Here is a 24,564-nt window from a genome sequence, read left to right as displayed (position 1 = left end):
GGGCTCCCACTAATACCGCCCACCGGTGACGTCACGTCTCTCCTGTAACTCCTTCACTCCGTGTGCTGAGCAGCAGCTGGGGACCAATAGTGATTATTATTATTATTATTATTATTATTATTATTATTATTATTATCATCATCACTATTACCATTATTATTGTATTATCATTTGTATTATTATTACTATTATCATTATTATTTTTATTACTACTACTATTATTATTATTACTACTATTAGCATTATTATTGTATTACCATCATTATAATATTATTATTATTATCATCTTTATTTGTATTTTATTGTCAAGATTATTACGATGCTGAAGTTAGCTTCTTATTCACTTCTTATTCGAACTCCCGCTTCTTATTCAGATCATTCAGTTTTGCAAGGGTTAATGAGTCTTGGGTAACAAATTTGACCCCTGAAATCAACAGAGGGTGGTCACTTACATATGACCACTTGTATTTTGCTTGGCCCAACGCTGTTTTGGGCATGAAATACACTGGCATAGTGGGCACACACACCATATTTTGCCATTTTGAATAAGTAGCTGTAGTTTTGCAAGGGTTAACTAGTCTTGGGCCACAAATTTGACACCTGGAATCAGGAGCCTATCAATACAGTCTCTGCGCATAAAGCTTTTCTTAAATTCTGCAATGTAGTCTCTGCGGGCCTAGGGGGTAATTCTGACTGCATCACTGCAGCGGTAACAATCGCAGTCTGAATTACTTTGTGGAGTGCGCCCTGCGCGTGCGCAATCCGGGAGCCCAGTGAGATTCTATCAGCATCTCAGGGCTTCGATCGCCTCTGCCTGATTGACAGGCAGAGGCGGTCATGTGGTGGGAAGGGGCATGCCACCGGCTTTAGAACCACGGTCCGGACAACGGAGGCTTGTCTGGACCGTTGGGGGGTGGCCCGAGGCAGCTGTGTGGTGTTACACACAGACTCTGCGACCCGGGATGTGGCGAGTAGCGGACTGCCAGCGTGCAGGAGCTTCGTTTGCAGGGAGTTACTCATCAGGTACAAAATCATCGACACCGTGCAATGGTTTTATACCTGTGCGAGGGGGATGGGGGGGGGCTAGGGCCAGTCATGCGGGGCGAACTAGCCCTGTGCTGGGCATCCACCCGCATGTCAGAGTACATGATTGTAGTTGTGCTACATTTAGCACATCTGTGATTAGATCTTGTCTGGGGACTGTTTCCTCAGACATTCAGTGAATGATGCTGCCTTGTGGCAAATTCGCGCATGCACCTACGCAGTGGCGGAACAAGACCATGGTGGGCCCAGGTGCAACAAAATGCGTATCCCCAGCTCCCCCAAGATCCAAAACATGTGTGTCAAAAAAATAGGGCATGGTCTCATTGAAAAGGGGTGTGGGCACACAATAGTACCACCAATTCAAATGATGCCACACAGTAGTGCAACCTTATTACATTACACCGATTTACATTACATTACACTGAACAGTAGTACTCCTTATATACGTTACGCTACACAATAGTGCTCCTGAAACACGTTACGCCACACAGTACTACTTCTTATACGCATTACGCCACGTAGTAGAGCTCCTTCTACACGTTACGCCACACAGTAGTGCTCCTTATACACATTACAACACACAGTAGTGCCTCTTATACATGTTACGCCACACAGTAGTATTCTTAATAAACATTATACCACACAGTAGTGCTCCTGATACACGTTACTCCACCCAGTACTGCTCCTTATACATGTTACGCAACACAGTAGAGCTCCTTATACACGTTACAACACACAGTAATGGTCCTTATACACTTTACGCCACACAATAGTGCTCCTTATACACGTTACGCCACACAGTGGTGCTTCTTATAGATGTTACACCACACAGTAATACCCCTTATACAGGTTACGCCACACAGTAGAGCTCCTTATACACATTACGCCACACAGTAGAGCTCCTTTTACACGTAACGCCAATATACTAGGCACTACAGTAAAGTTTTAGGGTTAGGCTGCTGGGGGTGGGGTGAGGCACTGGGGTGGTGGCTAGGGTTAGGCTGTGGGGAGGGATAAAGGTTAAGGTTAGCTACTAGGGGAAGGATTAGGGATAATGGGGAAAATACTCACCAGAACACTGCTGAGACATCGCCAATGCAATGTGATCCAGAAAAAGGCACTGCTGTCACCGGTATAAAGTACGAAACTGCTAGATCACAAGGGACTGTTTGTTGACAGTTCTTCATGTCGACATAATGAATATCAATATGATAACTGTCGGCCAATTGTATCCAACTCCCACAAAAACTCAGGAGACTTCTCACTGTATAAAGATGGGACAATTCCTTTGTACAAGGATACACAAGGCCCATGGAGACAGATGTCCACACTATGCATCATGCAGCCAGCAGCAGCACATGCACCCTGGGTGACAACACATGACCCTGTGCCTGGCTGCCTTAGTGGGGTCACTATGCTGTGCTGTATGTTATATGTCAATGCACAGTCACCATTACTATTTGCAGAGAGACCAGCTTACTGTAACAACCCCGCCCACCACCTACCAATCTCCGCCCCCTCAATGTAGGCTCCGCCTCTTCGAGGTCCGCGATTCTGAGTTTGCAGGATGAAATGTACAATTAGAAAAATGTATAATAAAATAAAAATAAACACACAGCTGCCTGACCGCCTTACAAGGAATGCAGCTGCACTACCTCAGATACTCTACAATTTAGCCGCATGGTCACGTGATGCTCCGCCTCCGGTAGCAAAAAGAAACAGCTGGGCTGCCTGTGAATGAGAGGGGAAAATGGCCCCTTCTCCAGACTTCTCCACTGCATCCACCTCCCCCTCTGGCCAGAGCTCAGCCTCATTCTGTTTAGGGGAACCGGCTGCTTGCAGATGGCATGTAATGAGTCAGTCTGACTCATTGTAGTGCCTCTGGCTGTGGGCCCCTTCATCGTGGAGGGGCCCTGGTGCATTGCACCGGTTGCACCGCTGCAAGTTCCACCCCTGAACCTACGATAATAGCCCACCAGACCAAAGAATATCCTGAGTTGCGACATACATTTTAGCTTAGGCCATGTGAAGACTGCTTCCACCTTGCTGGGTTGAGGTTTAACTTACCCTTGGCATACAATATACCCCAGATACTTTGCCTCCACAGTTATGATGGCACACTTCTCCAGGTTAGCTGTGAACCCTTGTGCCTGTAGAGACTGTAACACTGCATCCACCTTTGGAAGGTTCGACTGGAACAAACCCACTGTGGTAGAGAAGGTTGTTGTTGCTTTGGCGGCTTCCATCAGAGGAATTTGCCAGTACCCCTTCAGTAAATCTAGCGTAGTTAGATACTGGCTTATTGCTAAGTTTCTACCAGTTCATCAACCCGGGGCATAGGATAGGAATCAAACCGAGGAACTTTATTTAACTTTCTGAAGTCATTACAGAATCTCAAAGCTCCAAAAGGCTTGGGTTTTAAAAAAAAATGGGATTATTCCATTCACTGTTTGACTACTCTATGACCCTCAAGCGCCGCATCACTTCCAGTTCCCGTTTTACTGCTGCCTGTTGGGCCTCAGATATACAATATTGCCTTTGTTTTATCACCCCCCTGGGTGGAGTAACATTGTCATGCTGTATGATTTGAGTTTTCCCCAGGAGGGCAGAGAACACAACCTGGTACTGTGCTACTAAGTTTACCACTTCTTGTTTCTGGCTAGGACTCTAAGTTACCTCAGTAGGCACCTGACATTCTGGGGTTTTCATGGCCACTAAAGAGGGATGACTGGCACTTTCCAAGGCTTCAACAAATTCACATGGTAGACTTTTACCTCTTTCCTTCTACCTTCCTGCCGTACCTAGACACAAGTATCAGTACCTTGTTGCCCCTGTTGAGAGTCCGGTTGACAGCAGTAATGCCATGACTGCGTTTTTGATCCTGTTGAGCTCTTACCATATGCTTGGTCAGAAGTGGCGCAATTTGCCTTTGACAGCCATACAATTGGGACACAAACTGAACGATGTTAGGCTCTTGGGACGGGATCAGTACTAAATCCCACTGGACGGGAACCCGGCGGTCGAAATACCGACGCCGGAATTTCGACCACACAATCCCGACAGGGGTGGCGAGCAGAACGCAGCCCCTTGCGGGCTCACTTCGCTTGCCACGCTGCAGGCACGGTGCCTTGCTATGCTCGGCACACTTTTATATTCTCCCTCTATGGGTGTCGTGGACACCCACGGAGGCAGAATATGTCGGGATTGTGCCGGTCGGGGTTCCGGCGTCGGTATTTCGACCACCGGGATTCTGTCCGGCGGGATCTTGACCGCATCCCCTTGGGACAATTGCTGCTCCCACCCATCTTTTAATAGATCTAGTATCCCTCTGCGTTGTCTACCATAGAGGAGTTTGAAGGGTCTAAACCCCATACAGTCTCTATATAAAGTCTCTATATAAATAAAGGATAATAATAATAATAATAATAATAATAATAAAAGAGGCTTGGGGTACCTCTCAAACTGCCAACATTAGCTAAGGTAAGAGTAGGTCCTAATCTCGCTTCTCCTGTGACACTGCCCTTTTCATCATCTGCATAAGGGTTCTGTTAAAGCATTCAACCAAGCCGTCTGTCTGCGGGTGGTAAACCGAAATGGTAATTCTATCCACCTTTAACAGGCGACACAGGTATTTCATTAATTTAGACACAAAAGGGGTACCTTAGACGGTCAGGACCTCTATTGGTATTCCTAGACGGGTATACAGCATCAAGAACTCCCGGACAATAGTGCTAGATTTCATGTTACATAGTGGTATGGCCTCCGGATACCCGGAGTAGTCCACCGTCACCAATATATACTGATGCCCATGATCCGATTTTTCTACTGGCCCTATCAGATCTATAAAAATTGGCTCAATAGGCATGGAAATTATAGTCCGGAAAACCAAGGTCGTCCTAAATTCTGTCTGGGGTGCATTGTTTTGGTACACTGGGCATCCCTGACAATATTTTTTTACTGCAGCATGAATGCCTGGCCAGGAGAACCATAGCTGGATACGCTGGAGAGTTTTCCTCTCCCCTAAATGGCCACCCCATAAATGCATGTGAGCCGCCCTCAATACCCGCTGCTCATGTTTTCGGGGAATCAGCAACTGGTCTACCCTTTTACCTTGCAAATAAGTTACAAGGTAAAACAATTTTTTTTTCACATAAAGTAAGGTACACCTTCAGGTGGTAAAGCAGAGTTTACCTTACCATTTACCACTACCACATTTTAAAAAGTATTGGACAAGTTGCCATCGTTATGTTGATCTCGCCTAAAGTCCTGCAAAAACACTCTTTCGCAAATGGGGGACTAATGTGTCTCAATCTCACTGGCAAGAGAGGGCTTTACAGTCATACAACCTTGGCTTCCAGTAGATCTTGGCCCCTGCGACAGCTTAACCTTTGTCGGTCTTCCAATGTCATGCCAGGTAACAAACTCCTGCAACAGTGGGAAGTCCTGGCCCAGGATTAGTGGATAAGGAGGTTTGGAAGCTACTGTGATACCATTTTTACTGGTCTTACTTTAATCACCACTGGCAGGTGCACTCATGGGCATTCTTCTATGTCACCAAGTATACATAGCATCTTTACCAGAAGCACAACCTGGCCAGACCCGGGAAGAACCAGGTTAGCAGAGATGATAGACAATTCATTGCCAGTATCAACCAAGGCCCAGATATCCCAGCCTTCAATCTGTACCATCAGATGAAACGGTAGTTTCAGCTGGGGAAATAATTCCATGCGCCATACTGAATACAGGTTGTGCTGTTTTCCCTGAGCTGCAATCCACTAGCTCACCCTGCTTTAGGAAGTACTGCTGTGCATGACTGGGCTCTCTGCACTCAAAACATATGATTGGAGACGGGCTGTTTGGTTTAACAATGGGGATCTGGGTAATGGGCTTAGGTACTGGCTGTAACCCTTGCTTGGCTTTATTAAAATTTCCCAGGGTCAGGTACCTTTCAATCACCACTGCTAGCTCCTCAATTGTCTGGGGGTCAGCCTGCAAAGGCCCAGTGTTTTACACCACGGTCTGATACCCGTATAGCCTGGTCTAGAGGGTATCCGGACTCCAAGTCGACAACAAAAAGGTCGACACACCTTAGGTCGCCGCCAATTGGTCGACACACCTTAGGTCGACATGGAAAAAGGTCGACATGAGTTTTTCACAATTTTTTTCTTTTTTGGAAGCTTTTCATCCACGTGGACTACGATTGGAACGGTAATCTGTGCCAAGCGGAGCGGAGTGAAGGCACCATGACCAAAGCATGGCGAGCGAAGCGAGCCATGCGAGGTAATGCGGTGCACTAATTGGGGTTCCTGGTCACTCTACGAAGAAAACGACACCAAAAAAAAACATAAAAAACTCATGTCTACCCTTTTCCATGTCGACCTTGTTCTTGTCGACCTTTTGTCCATGTCGACCTAAGGTGTGTCGACCCTTTTCTGGTCGACCTAGAGTCCCAGACCTGTCTAGAGCCATCACTTCCACTACCCACTGAGAAGAGTTTTATCTGTCTGTAACCAGGTTTTACTCAGTCTGGCCAATTATGCCAGTTTGACCACTGGAGGCTCAGATGGGTTCAGCTGCAACTCATAATATTCTTGGGCTTTGCTGGGACCCGTCACCCCAATCCTGCTGAGTATAGCTTCCTTCAAGCAAGGATAGGAGCTGACTTCAGCCAACTTTAACGCAACATAGGCTCTCTATGACTCCCCTGTGCGATAAGGAGGTAATCTAACCCTTGATTTCTGGTATCAAATATGTCGCCCAAGACTAGTTAACCCTTGCAAAACTACAGCTACATATTCAAAATGGTAAATTATAATATGGTGGTTGTGCCCACTTTCCCAGCGTATTTCATTCACAAATCAATGTTTGGCCAGGCAGAATACAAGTGGGTGATATGTAAGAGACCACATTCTGTTGATTGCAGGTCTTACAGTTGTGTCCCAAGACTAGTTAACTCTTGCAAAACTACAGCTACTTATTCAAAATGGTAAAATATGGTGTGTGTGCCCACTTTGCCAGTGTATGTCATGCCCAAAACAGCTTTGGGTCAAACAAAATACAAGTGGGTCATATGTAACTGACCCCGCTTTGTTGATTTCAGGTGTCAAATTTGTGGCCCAAGACTAGTTAACCCTTGGAAAACTACAGCTACTTATTCAAAATGGCAATTTATAAAATGGTGTTTGTGCCCACTTTGCCAGTGTACTTCATGCCCAAAACAGCGTTGGGCCAAACAAAATACAAGTGGGTGATATGCAAGTGACCACCCTCTGTTGTTTTCGGGGGTCACATTTGTGGCCCAAGACTGGTTAACCCTTGCAAAACTACAGCTACTTATTCAAAATGGTAAAATATGGTGTGTGTGCCCACTTTGCCAGTGTATTTCATGCCCAAAACAGCGTTGGGCCACACAAAATACAAGTGGGTGATATGCAAGTGACCACCCTCTGTTGTTTTCGGGGTTCACATTTGTGGCCCAAGACTAGTTAACCCTTGCTAAACTACAGCTACTTATTTAAAATGGTAAAATATGGTGTGTGTGCCCACTTTGCCAGTGTATTTCATGCCCAAAAGAGCGTTGGGCCAGGCAAAATAAAAGTGGGTCACATGCAAGTGACCACCCTCTGTTGTTTTTGGGGGTCAAATTTGTGGCCCAAGACTAGTTAACCCTTGCAAAACTACAGCTACTTATTCAAAATGGTAAAATATGGTGTGTGTGCCCACTTTGCCAGTGTATTTCATGCCCAAAACAGCGTTGGGCCAAGCAAAATATAAGTGGGTCACATGCAAGTGACCACCCTCTGTTGTTTTTGGGGGTCAAATTTGTGGCCCAAGACTAGTTAACCCTTGCAAAACTACAGCTACTTATTCAAAATGGTAAAATATGGTGTGTGTGCCCACTTTGCCAGTGTATTTCATGCCCAAAAGAGCGTTGGGCCAGGCAAAATAAAAGTGGGTCACATGCAAGTGACCACCCTCTGTTGTTTTTGTGGGTAAAATTTGTGGCCCAAGACTAGTTAACCCTTGCAAAACTACAGCTACTTATTCAAAATGGATAAAATATGGTGTGTGTACCCACTTTGCCAGTGTATTTCATGCCCAAAACAGCGTTGGACCAAGCAAAATACAACTGCATCATATGTAAGTGACCACCCTCTGTTGTTTTTGGGGGTCAAATTTGTGGCCCAAGACTAGTTAACCCTTGCTAAACTACAGCTACTTATTCAAAATGGTAAAATATGGTGTGTGTGCCCACTTTGCCAGTGTATTTCATGCCCAAAACAGCGTTAGGCCAAGCAAAATACAACTGCGTCATATGTAAGTGACCACCCTCTGTTGTTTTCGGGGGTCACATTTGTGGCCCAAGACTGGTTAACCCTTGCAAAACTACAGCTACTTATTCAAAATGGTAAAATATGGTGTGTGTGCCCACTTTGCCAGTGTATTTCATGCCCAAAACAGCGTTGGGCCAGGCAAAATACAAGTGGGTCACATGCAAGTGACCACCCTCTGTTGTTTTCGGGGTTCACATTTGTGGCCCAAGACTAGTTAACCCTTGCTAAACTACAGCTACTTATTCAAAATGGTAAAATATGGTGTGTGTGTGTGTGTGTGTGTGCCCACTTTGCCAGTGTATTTCATGCCCAAAACAGCGTTGGGCCAAGCAAAATACAACTGCGTCATATGTGAGTGACCACCCTCTGTTGTTTTTGGGGGTCAAATTTGTGGCCCAAGACTAGTTAACCCTTGCTAAACTACAGCTACTTATTCAAAATGGTAAAATATGGTGTGTGTGCCCACTTTGCCAGTGTATTTCATGCCCAAAACAGCGTTGAGCCAAGCAAAATACAACTGCGTCATATGTAAGTGACCACCCTCTGTTGATTTCAGGTGTCAGATTTGTGGCCCAAGACTGGTTAACCCTTGCAAAACTACAGCTACTTATTCAAAATGGTAAAATATGGTGTGTGTGCCCACTTTGCCAGTGTATTTCATGCCCAAAAGAGCGTTGGGCCAGGCAAAATAAAAGTGGGTCACATGCAAGTGACCACCTTCTGTTGTTTTTGGGGTTAAAATTTGTGGCCCAAGACTAGTTAACCCTTGCTAAACTACAGCTACTTATTCAAAATGGTAAAATATGGTGTGTGTGCCCACTTTGCCAGTGTATTTCATGCCCAAAACAGCGTTGGGCCAAGCAAAATACAACTGCGTCATATGTAAGTGACCACCCTCTGTTGTTTTTGGGGGTCAAATTTGTGGCCCAAGACTAGTTAACCCTTGCTAAACTACAGCTACTTATTCAAAATGGTAAAATATGGTGTGTGTCCCCACTTTGCCAGTGTATTTCATGCCCAAAACAGCGTTGGGCCAGGCAAAATACAAGTGGGTCACATGCAAGGGACCACCCTCTGTTGATTTCAGGTGTCAAATTTGTGGCCCAAGACTGGTTAACCCTTGCAAAACTACAGCTACTTATTCAAAATGGTAAAATATGGTGTGTGTGCCCACTTTGCCAGTGTATTTCATGCCCAAAAGAGCGTTGGGCCAGGCAAAATAAAAGTGGGTCACATGCAAGTGACCACCCTCTGTTGTTTTTGTGGGTAAAATTTGTGGCCCAAGACTAGTTAACCCTTGCAAAACTACAGCTACTTATTCAAAATGGATAAAATATGGTGTGTGTACCCACTTTGCCAGTGTATTTCATGCCCAAAACAGCGTTGGGCCAAGCAAAATACAACTGCATCATATGTAAGTGACCACCCTCTGTTGTTTTTGGGGGTCAAATTTGTGGCCCAAGACTAGTTAACCCTTGCTAAACTACAGCTACTTATTCAAAATGGTAAAATATGGTGTGTGTGCCCACTTTGCCAGTTTATTTCATGCCCAAAAAAGCGTTGGGACAAGCAAAATACAACTGCGTCATATGTAAGTGAACACCCTCTGTTGATTTCAGGTGTCAGATTTGTGGCCCAAGACTGGTTAACCCTTGCAAAACTACAGCTACTTATTCAAAATGGTAAAATATGGTGTGTGTGCCCACTTTGCCAGTGTATTTCATGCCCAAAACAGCGTTGGGCCAAGCAAAATACAAGTGGGTCACATGCAAGTGACCACCCTCTGTTGTTTTTGGGGGTCAAATTTGTGGCCCAAGACTAGTTAACCCTTGCAAAACTACAGCTACTTATTCAAAATGGTAAAATATGGTGTGTGTGCCCACTTTGCCAGTGTATTTCATGCTCAAAACAGCGTTGGGCCAAGCAAAATACAAGTGGGTATCTTTTTATTAAGAAAATTGCAACATATATTATATAAATATGGTAAAATTCATAAAACAAGACACACAGTATACACTGAATTGTTGTCTAGCCAACCAAACAGAAATCAACAAAGCTTGTATGGCTGCACATACTGCCAGTACAGCTTAACATATATCATCTAGACAAAACCAACCTACTATACAAACAATACACATCATAACCAGAAGCAATGAAAAAATGAATGAAACCTTTTAGCCACATGTAAACCGTCTCAACAAAAGAACCAGAAAAAGAAAATCTACGGGGAGGTGAAGAACAGAAAGCCAAAAGATGAACAAGAAAAGGATTTCTGCTACCCACTCAAGGGGGTTTCAAGTGGCGCCAGAGCCTGGACCACTCGACAGCATCCAACCTCCTCCTGTCCATATCCATCATCCCCCTAATCTCGTGTAGAATATTTCCCACCACCACTTCACAGGGGAGGACCTTTGCTCTGAGGGAAACCTGACACCGTGCACCCCATGTGTGAAACCTAATTGCTAAACTAAAAAAATTGTGGTTAAATCATATCCTTTATACCCTTTGAACGTCCCATAAACCCACTCAGGGTAACTATGCCCCGAAAGGCACGGGATGCGTAAGGCCCTTGAAACCGCTTTACAAACCTTTATATTGAAGGGATACTCAAGGAGGAAGTGGTCCATTGTCTCCTCCTCCCCTAGACATTCCTCACGTGGGCAACCACGATCATCGGCACTTCGGCACTTGAGATTACCCCGCACATAAAGTCTCCCTTGGAAGGAAAGCCAGGCAATATCTCTGAACTTCAGTGGGATTCTCTGAGAATTAATCAGAGACAACCCATCTGAGCAGACACTGCCCGGGCAGTCCCTTAATGACAGCGGAGCATAGAAGTGAGTCTGTAAAATTCTTCTCTCCAACTCCCTTCTAGAGAAGTTTTTGACTTCACCCACCTCCAGCCCCCAAAGCCTTGTCATCTTCAAGCACAGTATAACGTAGATCGGGAGGTAGCCATGCCGGACTCCAAGGGTTTTTACTCGGCCACCATCCATCCATAAACCGAGGAAGGGAGACACCCAAGCCCTAAAACTTTCTACCCATCGAGGGGGAGTTTCTAGAAACAAACTCCCTAGATTTAGCTTTAAAAAAGTTGTAGCGAAAAACACTACAGGGTTGACCATACACAGCCCCCCTTGTTCCCTCGATCTGTAGGTGATCCCTCTCTTGACCAGATTAATTCTATTCCCCCATAACATCAGGAAGAATAAAGAATACATCTTGGTCCACAAAGATTGTGGCAAAAAGCACACATAACTGACATACAAGAAAAGCGGAACCAAGTAGGTTTTGCACAAATCAACCCTTTCCCTGAAAGAGAGCAGCCACCCTCTCCAGGACTGCACCTTTCTAGTAGCATCTTCCAGCCTCTAATCCCAATTTTGAGTGGCATAATCACCACGGCCAAATTTAATACCTAGAACTTTTATCTCTGGACTGGCACGGGGGAGACTATCCGGAAGGGTAAACTCGTCACCTTCCTCCCCCATCCAGAAAGCTTCACACTTGTCCTGATTGATCCTGGAGCACGAAGCCTCAGAATACTCGCAGATAAGACGTTCCATGTCACGCGCCTCTGCCACAGACGACACGACCACAGTAACGTCATCCGCGTAGGCCGCCACCCTCAGTGGTAGCCCAGGGCCCAGCTGCACCCCTGCAACAGTACTGCACTCAATCCTCCGCACAAAGGGGTCAATTGCGAATACGTACAGAAGGGGGCTCAGGGGACACCCGAGTCAACCGAAAACGTGGGCCCAACCCAACCATTGACAAGCGGGAAGCTCTCAGCCTGATTGTAAATGACACGTAGCCAATCTACCACCCTTACTGGAAGACCATACCTTTCCAGCACAGCCCACAGGTACTGATGATTTACCCGGTCAAAAGCCTTGGACTGGTACAATGCCAGCAAATACTTACCCCATTTTTCAGCACGACATTGCTCCACGGCCTCCCGGATGCCAAGGACAGCACTAAAGGTGCTTCGACCCTTTACAGTGCAATGCTGAGACGGGGAAAGTAACAGCCCGGAAACTTCCATCAGCCGATTAAAGAGTACCTTTGCCAGAATCTTTCTGTCCGTATTGAGAAGAGCGATGGGGCGCCAATTCTCAATACGGGCTGGGTCCTTACCTTTAGACAATAATATGAGAGCAGAGGATCTCATAGAGGGAGGGAGCACTCCCTCACCCAGGCTTTCATTAAATACCTCTACAAGATGAGGAGCCAAGATGTCTGAGAAAACTTTAAAAAATTCAGATGTTAACCCATCTGGGCCTGGAGATTTTTTTTATAGACAAACCGTCTATAGCCTTCTTGACCTCCTCCACTGTCACATCATTCCCCAAAGATTCAAAAGAAGGATCAAGCTGCTCAAGTATAGATTCAGGGAAAAGGGGAGAAGGGAACACAATCCTCCGCACTGGACTCTAATTCAATTAGTAATGCTAATAATAATCTAATATGATTCCCCAATTTTATTATTATAAATCAATTGACAATGATATGTGGGGGTGCCGCCATAGACAATGGGCTAGAAGAGAAACAATGGAAAGAAAAGGATTGTCTCTTTGTTGGCGCACTATAAGAAGAAGAATGAGTATTTAAAATTTAACTTTTAATTCCATATGGATAAAATACCTGACAATGTGAAAAATCATGAGACAAAATTACAAACATTACACAAAAATAATAAAAAAATAACAGATCCTACTATGTGTCTTTATTGTGTCCATATAATTTATAATGCTTGACTGTGTGCAACTATAGTCAGAGCCTGGCCACACGTAAATAACTGCTCATGTAAACCCTCATTCATTCAGGTATCTTTATTGATTACAATTTAGAAGGAGGGGTATAATACTGTGATCAGCAGTCCTTGCTCATTAAGGTTTAAGGCTTTATTCCATGTTCATATTTGTGCATGTGTGAAAGGAACCAAGTTATGTCAACTCTACATACAGTGATACTCAGTAGTTATTGCTCAAAATCCCGCAATTATGGCTCATGTATGGCTTTATCGTATAATTATTAGGTTGCTGTCTTATAGCATTACAGTGAATCGTGATTATAGTGATACAATCCTAGGGCTGCTTCTCTGTCTATTGGTTACACTCAGTGACCTGACAAGAGTATTTATGTATCAAAGATGTATTTCCACCATAAAGATAAATATAAGTGTCAGCTATCCGCTGTGTCTATTTATAACACAGAATTCCCACAGTCTAAGTACTATGCTGGCTAAATTTCAGGGGGATTCATTTGTATCTCCCACTTGTGGCTGTTCTATTGGTGTCTCAAAAGATAGCACCAGTAGTTAATTTTATAGCCTTGCCACATTCATTACAACAGTTATCACTTAGACTGCAGGTTTCCATACACTTTGTTAAGTCGTCACCAGTAGACCATCATGTCTATTTATTATATATAATATCCTGCTATAATATGATCCTGAAGCTGCTCCTCTGTATATCGGTTACACTCTGTAGCCTGATCAGAGATACGCTTCCTACCTTAAGGATAAGTGTCAGCTGTCCGCTGTATATATATATATAACAAAATTTCACACAGCCTGAATATTCTACTAACTCGATTTATCTAGGTGGTTCAATGGTATCTTTCTCTTATGGTTGTGCTATTGCCCTCTCATAAAATAGCAGTAATAAATAATTTTCATAGCATCACTACATTCATTGTAACAGTTGTCACTTGAACTGCAGGTCTCTATTCGATTTATTAAGATGTCCCTGATTATCCTGCTATAATACAATCCTAAAGCTGCCCCTCTGTCTGGTGGTTACACTCAGTAACCTGATCAGAGGTGTGCTTCCACCATGAAGATAAATATCAGTTGTCCGCTGTGTATACTTATGGCACAAAATTTCCCACAGTCTGAATGTTCTGCTAACCAAATTTATCGGGTTGGTTAACTTGTATCTTTCCCTTGTGGTTGTTCTATTGCTCTCTCACAGAATAGCAACAGTATCTTTCATATTATTGCTACATACATTGTAACAGTTGCCACTTAAACTGCAGGTCTCTATTCACTTTATTGAGATGTCCCTGGTAAACTGCCGTATTTATTTATTATGTATGGTATCCTGCAAAAAATATACACAGCCGCGTTTGAAGATAATATCCGACAATTGGGCCACACTAGCTCTCACTGTTGAGTAGGTATAAATGATCTGCTGTGTGCATTAATTACACACCTTCCCCATAGTATATGACATAATATGCTTGCGTGCTATGCTGGTCTAATTTGACCACATGCGTTCTTGCTAATCAGCTCAGGATTGAAATTCTACCTCTAGGGTAATGTAGCTATTCAGTTAATGACTCAGTATATCTGTGTGTATATTATTTATTTCCAAGTTTTATTGCTCATATAATATACACCTTATAGCTCACCTCACCTCTATCCCAGAGGATCTGACTGCTATTGAGTGAGCGTGAGCTGTTCACTGTATTTGCTGATCATACAGAGTTCCCTCAGTCATTAAAAAACTATATCTGCCTGATGGACTGATTGAATTGGATCAGGTTTGTTCTATCTGATAAGCTTCAGGTCCAGTTCTATCATATACTGAGCACAATGGCCCCCCTATTAAATGAACGTAAACCTGTAATCACCTATCAGTGATCTTTCATCCCATCCATGAGCTTGATTATATCATATACACACTGCACCTAATGGCTAAGAATTCTTATGGTAGATTTAGCTCTATGCACACATTTTTTTAAAACATTCATTAAACTATTATTGACACATAGCAAGTGAGCTGGCGTCCTGGCGCCGCTCTGAAACGCCCACGTGCACGTTTCACTTTCGCTTCATCAGGGCTAACCCGATCGCCCTGCTCGGAGACGTTAAAAAGGCTAGACGGACCAACCGCAATGCAGTTCGGCTGTCATGTGACTTGCTGTTTAGAGACACTGAGACGTATCCCTTCCCCTCCGTATATACCTGATTATGCAACACTCTCTGATGTGGTAATGATCTGCTGTGGATAATTAATGAGAATCACCTCTAAGACGTGGGCATACAAAGTGGCAATCATATAATCTCCCATATAGTATCATCACATGTGTCCCCCTCTCCTCCGTATTGAGCAAATTAATAAAAGAAATATTGGAGTTTTAAATGATATTATGTAAGTTGGTCAATATAAATTGCATGCATGATTCAGCAATGGAAGAGGGATCCCCATTATGTGATTTTACAATAAATGTTATACTAAATTCACTACCGGGTAACAACATGACGGGGTTCTTTACTTTTGCTGGCATTATGATCAGAAAGGGAATTTTATAGATGGACAAGCAATCTATACTAGTGTATTAAGCACAGTATATGTTATTTCCTACATAGAATCCTTCAATTGTTGTTATAATTGTGATTGATTCCAGATATGGTCTCATAAATTGAATTAGAAAATGATTTCGGGTAAGTATATATATCCATGGTTGTAAACCCTAAGAGTGTATAGTAATAATTATTGTGACATGTGTATAACTGAAGCAAAATCCGTAATAAAAGATCTGTGATTAAATTGAAAATAAAAAATAATAAAAATAAACGTGGTGAATGTGTTGGATCATTATTTTAGTTAGTGACCCTGTTGATTGTGTATGTCCATAAATATTAAAAATATTATGGTAATTGTAGAATTGCTAAACATCCTACCATGTGTATAAATGATGAAAGAGAATGATTGTGTGTGGTAAGTGCAGTGTGAGCCATAATTATAAAATCTTACATGTGTGTGTGTGACTGTTAATGCTACGTGAACAAATCAGCGAACATGGTGAAAAATCAAACAGTGAATCAAAAAATATTAATAAATAAAAAACGTGAAAAAATCGTGTATATGTGTGTATGTGGTGTGTGTGAAGAACATCTCTTCGTGCTCTATACGAGTACTATACTCAACTGTAATTTCATAACTTATTGATAGTATTGGAAAAGATTCCTAAATTATCCATCAGTGTTCCCCATCTGTTACTTATAAAAAAATATTGATATTCCAGAGGTTGCTACTATCAACCTAAGTAGTTCAGATATATTTATTGCAAAATACTAGTAGATAATGGTATGTCTAATGGTCTATCCAGACCCCAATATCAAGTACATGTCCTCCTCTTATATGGGGATCAGAGTTAAATTGGCTCAATTTCTTCAGCCATTTATATTGACACTGGATTGTCATGATGGCCATATAAGATACCTTAACTTGTGCCCAGTTCTTACTTCATGTGTAAAAACTTACATGATTAAAATCATGGTGATAGTGCCCACCTAGCAAAAATCATTGTTCACGTAACTAGAATGTGGAAATGGGGGTGATGTCCTACACATGCAGCAAGTTCACTGCTATGATCATAAAAAAGGTGAGTAACTGTTGTTCTCATTCAGTCCTTTAGGATGTTGACTTCCCATCAGAAATATCATCTTACTCTCAAATCTAAGGAGGTCACCATCAATGTCACCCCCCCGAATGCCCTTGCTGAAATGTTTCAAGCCAAACGCTTGGAGGCCCTTCGGGGTCCCATTATGCTGGCGTAGAAAGTGGTTGGCTACAGGGGTCAGAGTTTTAAATCTCAATTTGTCCTGTCTAGCATTCCTGATACTGCCAACATGCTCAAGTAATCTAACCTTTAATGGTCTTATCGTCTTACCGATATATACCATGTTGCAAGGGCAAATTAGTTGGTACACAACTCCAGAAGTTGTGCAATCAATGTAATTGTCAATGTGCCACTTCCTGCCATACCTATCCTGGTAATCAGTTTTAGGGATCATATACTGACAGGCTTTGCATTGCCTGCAGCAATAAGATCCTGTCTTATGATGGATAGGTTTTTTTTGGGATGATAGGTGACTCTTGACTAGTATGTCCTTGAGGTTGCGGGACCTCCTCCAGCTGGTTTGTACTTTTTCAGGTAGCATTTCCTTCAGATCGTTGTCCGTTCGTAAAACCGACCAGTGCTTTTGCAGGATAGTATTGATTTCACGCCATTTGTTGTTAAAAGTGCCGATAAATCTCACTGGTTCTTCCTTGGGGATTTTGACCTTGGGGACAAGTAAGGATTCTCTGGGATAGGTTTTAATGTCCCGTTTTGCTGTTTTGATGATCCTATTGCTGTAGCCTCTCTGCTTCAGTCTGTCTACCAATTGTTGTTCTCTCACAGAAAAGCTGATGGGATCTGAACAATTCCTTTTGGTGCGTAACAATTCACCTTTAGGGATCCCCTTGATAGTTGCCGGTAAGTGTGAACTAGACGAATGTAGGATGCTATTTGTAGCCGTAACTTTTCTAAATACATCAGTTGAGATTGACCCATCGTCCTCAATTCTTATCGTCAGGTCTAAAAAGTTAATTGTTTCCTGACTCATTTCACCCGTAAGTTTCAGGTTCATATCATTCTTATTGAGGATAGAAATAAATTCCTCTAAAAGAATTTGATCGCCGTCCCACAAGATGAGGACGTCATCAATATATCTCAGGTAGATTATGATGTGTTCAGTGTACTTTTCATGACTTTCTTGGAAAACAATTTCCCTCTCCCACCATCCCAGGTAGAGGCCAGCATACGTGGGGGCACAAGCCGTCCCCATAGCTGTGCCCCTCACCTGGAGATAGTACCGATCGTTACATGTGAAGTAATTTTTGGTAAGTATAAACTTCAACAGGGAGAGAAGAAAAGTATTGAAGTCGTGCTGTATGCACATATCCAAGAAAAACTTGACTGCCTCTAACCCTCTCACATGATGTAAGTTTTTACACATGAAGTAAGAACTGGGCACAAGTTAAGGTATCTTATATGGCCATCATGACAATCCAGTGTCAATATAAATGGCTGAAGAAATTGAGCCAATTTAACTCTGATCCCCATATAAGAGGAGGACATGTACTTGATATTGGGGTCTGGATAGACCATTAGACATACCATTATCTACTAGTATTTTGCAATAAATATATCTGAACTACTTAGGTTGATAGTAGCAACCTCTGGAATATCAATATTTTTTTTATAAGTAACAGATGGGGAACACTGATGGATAATTTAGGAATCTTTTCCAATACTATCAATAAGTTATGAAATTACAGTTGAGTATAGTACTCGTATAGAGCACGAAGAGATGTTCTTCACACACACCACATACACACATATACACGATTTTTTCACGTTTTTTATTTATTAATATTTTTTGATTCACTGTTTGATTTTTCACCATGTTCGCTGATTTGTTCACGTAGCATTAACAGTCACACACACACATGTAAGATTTTATAATTATGGCTCACACTGCACTTACCACACACAATCATTCTCTTTCATCATTTATACACATGGTAGGATGTTTAGCAATTCTACAATTACCATAATATTTTTAATATTTATGGACATACACAATCAACAGGGTCACTAACTAAAATAATGATCCAACACATTCACCACGTTTATTTTTATTATTTTTTATTTTCAATTTAATCACAGATCTTTTATTACGGATTTTGCTTCAGTTATACACATGTCACAATAATTATTACTATACACTCTTAGGGTTTACAACCATGGATATATATACTTACCCGAAATCATTTTCTAATTCAATTTATGAGACCATATCTGGAATCAATCACAATTATAACAACAATTGAAGGATTCTATGTAGGAAATAACATATACTGTGCTTAATACACTAGTATAGATTGCTTGTCCATCTATAAAATTCCCTTTCTGATCATAATGCCAGCAAAAGTAAAGAACCCCGTCATGTTGTTACCCGGTAGTGAATTTAGTATAACATTTATTGTAAAATCACATAATGGGGATCCCTCTTCCATTGCTGAATCATGCATGCAATTTATATTGACCAACTTACATAATATCATTTAAAACTCCAATATTTCTTTTATTAATTTGCTCAATACGGAGGAGAGGGGGACACATGTGATGATACTATATGGGAGATTATATGATTGCCACTTTGTATGCCCACGTCTTAGAGGTGATTCTCATTAATTATCCACAGCAGATCATTACCACATCAGAGAGTGTTGCATAATCAGGTATATACGGAGGGGAAGGGATACGTCTCAGTGTCTCTAAACAGCAAGTCACATGACAGCCGAACTGCATTGCGGTTGGTCCGTCTAGCCTTTTTAACGTCTCCGAGCAGGGCGATCGGGTTAGCCCTGATGAAGCGAAAGTGAAACGTGCACGTGGGCGTTTCAGAGCGGCGCCAGGACGCCAGCTCACTTGCTATGTGTCAATAATAGTTTAATGAATGTTTTAAAAAAATGTGTGCATAGAGCTAAATCTACCATAAGAATTCTTAGCCATTAGGTGCAGTGTGTATATGATATAATCAAGCTCATGGATGGGATGAAAGATCACTGATAGGTGATTACAGGTTTACGTTCATTTAATAGGGGGGCCATTGTGCTCAGTATATGATAGAACTGGACCTGAAGCTTATCAGATAGAACAAACCTGATCCAATTCAATCAGTCCATCAGGCAGATATAGTTTTTTAATGACTGAGGGAACTCTGTATGATCAGCAAATACAGTGAACAGCTCACGCTCACTCAATAGCAGTCAGATCCTCTGGGATAGAGGTGAGGTGAGCTATAAGGTGTATATTATATGAGCAATAAAACTTGGAAATAAATAATATACACACAGATATACTGAGTCATTAACTGAATAGCTACATTACCCTAGAGGTAGAATTTCAATCCTGAGCTGATTAGCAAGAACGCATGTGGTCAAATTAGACCAGCATAGCACGCAAGCATATTATGTCATATACTATGGGGAAGGTGTGTAATTAATGCACACAGCAGATCATTTATACCTACTCAACAGTGAGAGCTAGTGTGGCCCAATTGTCGGATATTATCTTCAAACGCGGCTGTGTATATTTTTTGCAGGATACCATACATAATAAATAAATACGGCAGTTTACCAGGGACATCTCAATAAAGTGAATAGAGACCTGCAGTTTAAGTGGCAACTGTTACAATGTATGTAGCAATAATATGAAAGATACTGTTGCTATTCTGTGAGAGAGCAATAGAACAACCACAAGGGAAAGATACAAGTTAACCAACCCGATAAATTTGGTTAGCAGAACATTCAGACTGTGGGAAATTTTGTGCCATAAGTATACACAGCGGACAACTGATATTTATCTTCATGGTGGAAGCACACCTCTGATCAGGTTACTGAGTGTAACCACCAGACAGAGGGGCAGCTTTAGGATTGTATTATAGCAGGATAATCAGGGACATCTTAATAAATCGAATAGAGACCTGCAGTTCAAGTGACAACTGTTACAATGAATGTAGTGATGCTATGAAAATTATTTATTACTGCTATTTTATGAGAGGGCAATAGCACAACCATAAGAGAAAGATACCATTGAACCACCTAGATAAATCGAGTTAGTAGAATATTCAGGCTGTGTGAAATTTTGTGTTATATATATACAGCGGACAGCTGACACTTATCCTTAAGGTAGGAAGCGTATCTCTGATCAGGCTACAGAGTGTAACCGATATACAGAGGAGCAGCTTCAGGATCATATTATAGCAGGATATTATATATAATAAATAGACATGATGGTCTACTGGTGACGACTTAACAAAGTGTATGGAAACCTGCAGTCTAAGTGATAACTGTTGTAATGAATGTGGCAAGGCTATAAAATTAACTACTGGTGCTATCTTTTGAGACACCAATAGAACAGCCACAAGTGGGAGATACAAATGAATCCCCCTGAAATTTAGCCAGCATAGTACTTAGACTGTGGGAATTCTGTGTTATAAATAGACACAGCGGATAGCTGACACTTATATTTATCTTTATGGTGGAAATACATCTTTGATACATAAATACTCTTGTCAGGTCACTGAGTGTAACCAATAGACAGAGAAGCAGCCCTAGGATTGTATCACTATAATCACGATTCACTGTAATGCTATAAGACAGCAACCTAATAATTATACGATAAAGCCATACATGAGCCATAATTGCGGGATTTTGAGCAATAACTACTGAGTATCACTGTATGTAGAGTTGACATAACTTGGTTCCTTTCACACATGCACAAATATGAACATGGAATAAAGCCTTAAACCTTAATGAGCAAGGACTGCTGATCACAGTATTATACCCCTCCTTCTAAATTGTAATCAATAAAGATACCTGAATGAATGAGGGTTTACATGAGCAGTTATTTACGTGTGGCCAGGCTCTGACTATAGTTGCACACAGTCAAGCATTATAAATTATATGGACACAATAAAGACACATAGTAGGATCTGTTATTTTTTTATTATTTTTGTGTAATGTTTGTAATTTTGTCTCATGATTTTTCACATTGTCAGGTATTTTATCCATATGGAATTAAAAGTTAAATTTTAAATACTCATTCTTCTTCTTATAGTGCGCCAACAAAGAGACAATCCTTTTCTTTCCATTGTTTCTCAAGCTGCTCAAGCCCAGGTGTCTCCCCCAGGAACCGATCCATCCTCTCTCTAATGAGTGGCTGCTCAGACAAAAGGTCGGAGTAATAAGACCTGATGACTCCCAAAATACCCTCCCTGTCTCCATGAAGAGTACCCTGGTCATCAAACAGGCCCTGGACCTCCCTCAAATCAACTGATTTTCTGCAACTCTGGTAGGGATCAGGCGAGTGGTATTTTCCATAATCCCTCTCCAAACTCAAAGAAGCCAGACGATCATACTGATATTCTCTCATCTGAGCCTTCACCCGGGAGATTTCCCCACAATCCCCACGCCCAGAGATCAAGAAATCTAGTTCTTTTCTCAGGCTCTGGTAGATACATCTTTTTGTCAAGTTTCTCCTGGCTACCAGCCTTTGAAAAAACCTTTGAGTCCTCTTTTTACACTCCTCCCACCACTCAGATCTACTCCAACCAGCCTCCAGAAGTGTTTCCTGCAGTTGAAAAAAGTCTCTAAAGGACTGTCTAACTCCCTCCTCCTTTAGGAGCCCAGAATTCAAACGCCAAAGGCCCCGCCCTTTCTGAGGGGTTTCTGAGACGTTCAAAGCAACACACAGAAAAACGTGGTCGGAGAACTCTACTGGCTTTGTCTCAGGAGGCAAAGTTTTCGAGGACTCCTTAACAAAAAACCTATCTATCCTAGAACTACGGCTACCACAATGATAGGTGAAACCAGTGAGGTCTGGGAAATGGCGAACATGCACATCGACCAGACCAGCCTCTCTAATCATGCTAACTAAAAAATTGGAATCATAGCCCAGGGTCATCTTTGTGACTCCCCTATCTTTTGGCCTAATAACGGTGTTAAAATCACCACCAAAGATGATCTGCTGGGCCGTAAAGAGAAACGGTTTTATCTCCCTGAAAAGACATTTCCTGTCCCAAGCTGTTTGGGGCCCATAGATGTTTATTAATCTCAGGTCATGTCCTCTCAGGTTGACATCCAAAACCATGCACCTACCTACCTGTAATTCTATAATCCTGTGCACGTTTACCATATCAGTAAAAAGCACTGCCAACCCACCGTACGGCTCGGACGCAAGAGACCAGAAGGAAGGCCCACGCCTCCACTGACCCTTGGCCCGATGAAGTGTGGCCAGGTCACCTATCCTGGTCTCCTGCAAAAATAAAAAATCAACATCAACCGTGTTGAAAAAATCAAAGGCCAAGAAACGAGCACGTTCGGAAAACACGGAAGCCACATTAATGGTGGCACATCGCATAGGTTGGGGATCCATGTTTCTTGGATTATAGAAGTAGGATCCCATTCACTTTTTCTTTGCTTGTCTTTTAGAGTCCTCATCCGAGGATCCAACTCTTTTACATGCCACCCCAAAAGGGATAGCATCCTCATCAGACAGGGAGATCTCTTCCTCCTCCCCCTCCTCCTCACTCACACTATCAGCAACAGGGACCACAGTCTCACTAAGTAGACTCTCGGACCCCTTCCTACCAATCCCCTCCCCAACAACACACCCCTCCACCTTTACCACCTCGTCCGGGGGAGGATCCGGATCAGGAGCCTTTGGGGTACTAATAAAGGAGCCGCCTCCGGGACCACCCCCACCAGGGGACCCAGGAGTTTCATCAACCACCAACACCTCATCTGAAGAATGAGGGACTTCCCCTTCTGGACACTGAGCTACTTCAACCACGTCTAACAGGGATCCTACAGCCTGGCTCAACTCAATCCCCACAGGGTCCCACTCCAGCTCCCCCTGAGAACCATTTCTTTCCAAGTGCTTAGTTTTGCTTTGGGCTTTACCTTGTCCCATTTTTCCCTGTTTATCCTTAGCTACAACCTCCTTCCCAGCAACTGACAGATTAGAGGCCTGCTTTGGCTTTCTATTTTTTGAGACATTTGGGACAAAAACTAATTCTTTGCCCCCAACCATGACCACCTCCCCCTCTTCTTCATCATCAGAAGAAGACAGGACATCGAACCTATTTGAGCAAATAAAATCTGCCTCCTTTTTTTTAGGCTTCCTCCTCCTCCCTTTATTGACGATCTGAAAGGATGCCTCCCCCTTTTCAGGCTGAACCTTCTCTTTCCCACCATCTTCTATTCTCTTCGAGATGTCCTGATGCTGCATAGTAACCGGTACGCTACTTTCTCGACCAGGACCAACCTCCGGCACCACTTCTTCCACCCCTGCACTATAATTATGCGAAGCCTTAGGGCATCGACTGTAGGGATGACCAACTGTACCGCAAAGATTACACCTGACCTTGCTGCATTCCCGGGACCCATGCCCCAACTGGCCACACAAAGCACATTTAATCACCCCACAATCACTACTGAGGTGACGGAAGTCACCACACTTATGACAGGTTCTGGGTTGCCCAGGGTAAAAACACTGGAGTCGATCACGGCCAATGTAAGCGGCGGAAGGTATGTGTCTAGTCTCAGCCCCTACCTGGTGTAACCTCACAAAGGCCGAATAGGCACCACCCCAGACCCCCCTTGTATGATCAAACTTTACCAAAGGAGAGAGTACTGTACAAGACCTAGACAACCAATATATAATATCAGCAGGGGGCAGTGATTCGTTACGCACCAACACAGTGATCTTAACCCTGTCCTGCCTCGTGATGGTATGGGATTTGAAAAAACAATATGGTTCCTTCATCTTGTTTTTCTCC

General features: G+C 42.7%; 1 protein-coding gene across 1 annotated transcript in view; it reads left to right on the top strand.

Annotated features, from left to right (window-relative positions):
- The first annotated feature begins 4 nt into the window (after positions 1-4).
- Positions 5-24,564, top strand: part of PARP3 (poly(ADP-ribose) polymerase family member 3) — an 89,291-nt gene continuing 64,731 nt past the window's right edge. Inside the window, exon 1 of the mRNA XM_063941363.1 lies at positions 5-89. The gene's annotated coding sequence lies outside the window, so the exon portion shown is untranslated. The remainder of the gene's footprint in view (positions 90-24,564) is intronic.

The sequence above is a fragment of the Pseudophryne corroboree genome, chromosome 9 (assembly GCF_028390025.1).
Source record: "Pseudophryne corroboree isolate aPseCor3 chromosome 9, aPseCor3.hap2, whole genome shotgun sequence".
NCBI lineage: Eukaryota > Metazoa > Chordata > Amphibia > Anura > Myobatrachidae > Pseudophryne > Pseudophryne corroboree.
The sequence above is the reverse complement of the archived record's forward strand: the minus strand, read 5'-3'. Positions and strand labels throughout refer to the sequence as shown.